Raw genomic sequence first — 6980 nt, 5'->3', positions numbered from 1 at the left:
GGGATTTGCTTGATTCTCTCCTTAAGTTACTAACTTCCTACTGTCTGCTTGTAGGCTTCCTCCATATTTACCACAATAATTGTCAGTTACTATCTTGATATCTAGTTCATATAGCCAGATTCATTACTAACACTGTAGGAAATGCCCATTCTGAAATACACAAATAACATTTACAGGTGCATGCACATTTTGTCAAACCAGCATCTACAAGCACACACAGCAGACATAAATATATATTTATACGCGTGTGTGTGTGTGTATATATATATATATATAGGCTTACAATCAAAACTTCAAAAGCTTGAGTGTAAAAGTCGTGTGGGTGAAACACAGTTTTCAAAGTTGCAGAATGCCGAGCTGGAATAATATGACATCATAATAATGAACGTAAACCTTGATTCTTTATTATTAGTTCAGCATTGTGAACCGAGATCATGGAACAGTGATGATCTGGGGAACTTACCCCATTCCTCACTATAGTGTGATCTCGGAGTTGGTATATATCATTTGCAGGGGGTGTGGGCCCCCCCTGCTAAAACATAAAAGGACATACTGACTTTCAACACCGGAAGTCTGGTATATCAAATGTTGAACGTCATGTTTTTTATTGTTTTCATTTTTGGGATATTCATTCATTGTTTTGATGGCAAAAAATTTTGCCTTCAAGATTTTGATAGCAAACCATATAATATAATATATATATATATATATATATATATATATATATATATATATATATATATATATATATATATATATAGTGGTTGCGCCATCAGACGCAAATGTTGGGACTGTCTATCAATTAATGCATTTTGAGGCCACCTCTAAACTTTAGGTATATATTATATATTACTGCAGTTATATATTTTTCCATCACTAACTCAGTAAATGTCTAGATTATTATGATGTACCCCACAATAAAATCCCAGATCAGATATGAGTGCATTTGTTTAACAGCACTTGCTGTTACAGTATGTACACATTTTCCTCAGCAGTGGAAAACTCAGAGATATTCTAGATATGTATTAAATATAAAGTATTGGTTAGTAAAGCCTGTAAGTTCTCTTTGTTCAGAACAGACATAATGACTCTCTAGTCTAATGAAACATGCCCACCTGTTGAAAAACAATAGTTGAAATCATTAGTAACCAATATAATGCCACAGTTCTTCCATTTATCTCCTGTCTTGGTAACTTCACTGATTTTTTTAATATAAGCATTTAGTTAGTGATGTCACTAGTTTCTAAATTGCACTTTAAGACCAGCATTTATATGGTTGAGATATGGGCAAAACTGAAGTGTATTAACCCACCACCGAGTTCGTGCAGGAATGGGCGTGCCTACCATGATTGACATGTGGGAGGGCGGGATTAACAATGGCAATGTGCCGTGATTGACAGCAGCAGCGGTGGATACCCTGCCCTTTGTCAACAAGCTTGTCTCACTTTAGCTGTCAGAAGTGTAGATAGAACACAGGTTAGGGTTAGAGTATATTAACCCTGGGTATATGTTGCCTTAGGATTCATCATCCAAGTTCTCTCAGGTGTGGTTGTTTCCGACTTTACTGACATCCCAGCTGGGTTAAGTGTGGAAGCTGGGACTTTTTTAAATGTTATTCTAAATTTGTACTTTGTCAATATGACAGCTACATCATCCAGCAATGGGGCTGGAGCTGCCGCCTCCCTCCTATACATAATTTTAAGCGCCTCTCACTGGAAGTTATGACGCATATATTTTACTCGTCATCTTCTTAAGAGCAACTTACTTTAGGTAAACATGTATTTCTTCAAAAAGTAAGAGGTATGACATAATTAAAATCTCAACCAATGTGATACGGAGGTGGGGCTTGTTACAGTGCATCGTAATAAAATATCATCACAAAATACATGCAGTAACAAACCTAAACATTTTAGATTTTTTGCAACTGTTTTGTGTCACGTTATATTTATAACTAGTGTTATTGCTTAAAGAAGACAGATACATTACTGGACTGTGTCTGACAGATGGGCGGTACAGTGTAACATGACCTGTCCTCCATTATGGTGTGTCGTAACCCATGTTGAAATATCTCATTTTTTATTCTTTATTTTGTGATCCTTGGTGTAATAAATACTAGGGATGCTGTGGCTTTGCACCTTTCTAGGTAAGGGATATCTCCTTTGAGTCGACCCCTTTTACACTTCTCAGCAACAGTAACATGAATCTCTTTTTATCCGCTACAAGGAACTCTCCAGCCTCCTTTTTTCACATTTCAGATAAGTGCGTCCTTCAGTAATTTCCTGACACTATTATATCGCATACCATAAATTTTTTATTCATTAACGGAAATAATTCAGCTTATATGTTACAAGGTACAGGGTTTGAATTTCAAAAAGGTTTATTTAAAGGCTTAAAATGGTTAAACAAGAAAAATGTACCTAAAAAAAAAAAAAAAAAAAAAAAACATATATATGTTACACAAGCAGTGGATCAGGTTGAAGGCTTTGAAAAGGAAAATTAACTATACTCATGAGTCGCTTCATAACTTATGCTTCCTGATGCGGTGTTAGAGGTTGTGGGTGTCTGTTTCTAGCCTAAGTTCACAAAATAAAGAAATAGGCACAACTTGCCTTTGGACTTTTGCTTCGATTTACGAAATAAAAAAATGATTTGATTTCACAGCAATCGCATCTACGTTTTTATGTTATACATATGATGTTTTCTTTATAATCTAATCTTTTTGTGCAATTAACTTGTGTTTTGGTTGCATTCACAGATATCGCATATATTGCTTTTTGTTATGGTGGCATCTTTCAATCAAACGGTGGGCGGTGCAGTCAAAATGCTCGCAGGCAGGGTTTGGGCGGGGCTTGCTACTGTGCATCTGGTGGGTTAATACACTTCAATTTTGCTGAGATATGAAGCTTAAATTCCATTTGAACATGCTTAAGATTTCATGTTTGGATGCTGCTGACTAAAAGCTGTTATTAATGTTTACATGTTTTAAGTTCCGCATATAATCTTTAAGATATCAAGTGAGTGCATACATCCACGATGGTGCAGCGGTAGCATTGTTGCCTCACAGCAAAAGGTTCTCCCGTTCAATTCTCGGCTGTAGTGCGGGGAGTGCCTTCTGTGTGGAGTCTGCATGTCCTCCCCGCGGTTGGGTGGGCATTTGAAAGACATTCGTAAATGGGCGTGCCTTCGTTGAAGGTTGAACGTCGAGCTGGCTCTTCAGCGTTCGTTAAAATCTACTGCCAATCATTAGCAGACCAGAGTTCTGCTGTGGCAACCCCTAACTGGGAAAAGCCGAAAAACAACAACAACATATCAAGTGAGTGCATCAATATTCCTTATGTTTTTGTGCTTTATTATGTTGGCAGTGATTTTGACACTGAATTTTGAAGTTATGCATAGCTGTAAATCCTCTCTTTTCACAATAAAAGGAATTATTCAGCTGATATGTACTGATTTCATTCCTCTACAGAAGAATTATATAGGTCCAGTTCAAAATATTATACAACCTAACATAAAATGTTTGCTTCACAAAGTGTCAACTTTACTAGACAGTGTACATCTTTTCCTTTCTGCGATAAATATCAACTTTGATACCCAACACTAATTGTTGTTAATCTGAACTTTGCTCAGTTAGTATACTATTGACACAAGTCAGCATATGCTTGCAGTTACATGGTTACTCATCAAAACTGTTACTTCCTTTAAACTTACTAGGCCTGATGTGCAGAGTCTGTAAACTCTCTGTAAGATCAGTGCTGACAATCAGAGTGGTCATAAGTAGTTTCACCTGAAATAGCAATGTATTTCAGATACGATATGTTGCTTCCAGGCAACTAAAAAGATGTACGAGGTTGAACATGAGATCTAAAAGTAAGGAAGTACATAAACAAATAGTTTGTTATAATACATTCATTTGTTCTTGATACCATATTTATCTTATTCATAGTTGCAGGTGGGGAAGAGATGTGATGTCCATAAGCCAAAGAAGCAGTCCTGGATTAGGATAAAAGTCTACTGCAGGACATATGCAGAATCACAAATTCATCTCTCTACGTGTTTTTTGAAAAAACAGGAAATGTGACAAAACCTTGTTTGGACACTAGAAGCAAATGCAGAATCTGCACAAAAGGCACCCCAGCCATGAAATGAATTGGAGAACTAATTATTTGTTAAAAGATTAATTGGTTGGTTCTAGTGTGCCCTATTTGACCACAGGCAGTGGTTTATTATACAATGTGCATGTGTGTGTGTGTGTCATTCTCTCTTCTGTCTCTATTATTATATAGAGATAGAAATGTATAGATATATTGGATTTATACTTATGGCTTAAGATGAGGCTGAAAGAGATTTGCTAGCTCAGATATGTAATTAAATATATTAAATGAAGCCCAAGTCAAAGGAGTTACAGCAGATTTAATAAAATTGGGGTAATAGTAACTTAATTCATGTACATGTAGCAGTTTTACTGGAGAGTCTCCTTCTAACAGAATTGACTAAGTGGGACAGAGACAGATTGACTGAATTCATGTAGCCAAACTTCATGACAGATAATCACCTCCACACATAATTAGCTTAGGCTACTGACCGTGTATTTTCATTATAACCACAGGAGAGTTTGAATTTTAAAGGGGCAGCCTGTCACAGTCACTGTCATTCATCCAGCTTTAAGTACTGATGTTGCTGTTTGATCATTTTTTAAAGAAAAATAAAACAAGCTGCTCTACATGGTGCCCGCCCACATCTAGAAGTGACAAAAGGGTCCTCTGGTGCCTACAGCCAGATATGTTATCTGCTGCAGGTCAAATTCAAGAGTCAAAGAAAATTTTATCGTGATTCAGAACTACACCACAGTGTAGCTGAACGAAATTGCGATGCTTCATTCCCAGTGCAAAAACATACATACAGAGAACAATAACAATAAAATAACATAAAAATAGAATAAAATAACATAATGACCAGACACACTTTACATATAAACAGAATTGAGTAACAACATGTACATGCCATTACTATAACTAAGCAGCATATGGAATGGTCAGCATGAATATTGCACAGTGTGATTTATATTGCACTTCATAGAGTCCTGCGGTAATGTAAGCTGTGAACAAACGTTAAAAATGCACGTCACTTAAGTTACTGCACATGAAAAAGCTTAATACTTATAGTCCCCACAATCCTAACTTTAACCCTTTGCAGCTACCTCTATGGTTTCCAATAGCGGTGGAATATAATAAATCAGATTGACAATAATTAATATTATAGACTTATTTTACTTCAGTAAACTTCTGTTAATTCACATTCTGTTACTATGTCAACTTGTCCAGCTAACAGTACTAATACATTAAAAAGTGTGCCTTGTTATTTCTGGATTTACCAGTTTAATTCTGGAGGTAAGTGGTGGAGTACTATGACTACCATACCTGTCAACTGTACAGATTTTTCACAGAATGTCCAGATTTTTGCCTAATATTTTGGTCTTTTTTCATAAAAGTGTGGCTTTCTGAGAAATTATCGACAAGTTATTAAATACTGAAGACAAAAAATAATGACAGACATTTGAGTTTCAGAGTTCATACCCTTCAGAAATTTATTGCTAAAATAAAACCTGTTCTATCAATTTTCTAACTTTGTGAGAGCAATATTCAGAAATTGTCACTAGTCTTGGGCTTTGGCCTGATTTCTTTTTCTAAGAAGGGGAGTGGCATAATGACTACCCTTTTTTGTTTCACGTGTTTGCTTGAAGGTGGGTACTTAGTGCGCTGAGATGGTCAGATGGTGGTCTATCTTAAAAAGTGTTGTACAGCCTAGTTAAACCACTGATCTTTGTAACTTGATTTACTCGTCTGTAACAATGGCATTTAGCACTAGTCAAAAATGCTGTCCCTTTAAAAGTTACTTTTGTTCACTATGGGTTAGAAGTGTGTACCTCTATACACCCATGCAGACAGATAAGTATAACCTACAATCCCGTTGTTGTTCCTTTAAAAAGTCCCAAGTTTCCCGTGAAAGCAGACGTTTTGCTTTTGTTAATGTCTGGCTATTCACTATCATTAGCTTTACGCGAATGTAACCTAAAGCAACTGCATGCGCCGCTGGAATTCCCAGGTGGAAAGTGAAATCCCAACAAATTAAATCCACCCAGAGAGACGGCTACTCCCAATACCCTCCAACCTACCTACAGTGGACAGGCTCAGAGGGGTTGGGTTTTAGCCAATTGCTGGGTAGCAGGGGCGGGACAAGCCGAAGTCCAAGCTGTTGTTGCTACGTCCGTGCTGGCTGGTGTTGTCTGCTGCTGGCGGCTTTTGTAGGACTGGGGGTTCTGCGGGAAATTGGGTGCTTAGGACTTGTGAAGCTGGACTTCAAGCACAACGGGACTCTTCTGTGAGTCGGGTTGGGGGGTTAAAGTGATACTTTCATTAATGTTTTTTTCTTTCATTTTTTTTTTTTTACTGACGAAGTTTGTGTATTTGGCAGTAAGGATTTGGCAATGCGTTTATACTCCTAGATATGTTTCCATCAGTTTAATGTAACGGCAGATGACTTTGGAGTATTTTTAAGAACCAAAATGTGAAGTGTATACATAGTATTTATTTTAAACTGTGAAGTTTACTTTGTTAACGCTTGCCATGGCCATTAAATTGTGTCATCAATACAGTTATTCTTTTACTTTTTTTTAAATAAAGGCAGGACGTCACTTTTTATTTTTCTGTTATGAAACCCATTTAACAACTCGGTCTTAATGCCTTGCAAAACTAATAAGCAGCAAGCGCCATGCCCCGGGTGGATGCTCTGGGCGAGTATAGTTTTTTGATGGCTGGCCAGCAGACTTCCTTCCATTCATTAGAGGTCTGGAAGCAAAGACTGCTGTGCGTTGTATGCTCCTGCATTACGTATAGTTTCCACTTTCCAAACATACACTTTGTATTATCTTTGCAGAAGTAATTTTTGCATTAAACAATGACAAAATGTAGGCAATGGCTTGA

At 37.0% G+C, this 6980-nt stretch overlaps 1 protein-coding gene across 1 annotated transcript in view; it reads left to right on the top strand.

The window, feature by feature from the left end:
• The first annotated feature begins 6241 nt into the window (after positions 1–6241).
• Positions 6242–6980, top strand: part of PLS3 (plastin 3) — a 980136-nt gene continuing 979397 nt past the window's right edge. The window contains exon 1 of the mRNA XM_044057459.1: positions 6242–6378. The gene's annotated coding sequence lies outside the window, so the exon portion shown is untranslated. The remainder of the gene's footprint in view (positions 6379–6980) is intronic.

This window comes from Protopterus annectens, chromosome 15.part0, assembly GCF_019279795.1.
Source record: "Protopterus annectens isolate FY-2018-M chromosome 15.part0, PAN1.0, whole genome shotgun sequence".
Classification (NCBI taxonomy): Eukaryota; Metazoa; Chordata; order Ceratodontiformes; family Protopteridae; genus Protopterus; species Protopterus annectens.
This window is presented reverse-complemented; position numbering and strand designations above follow the sequence as displayed.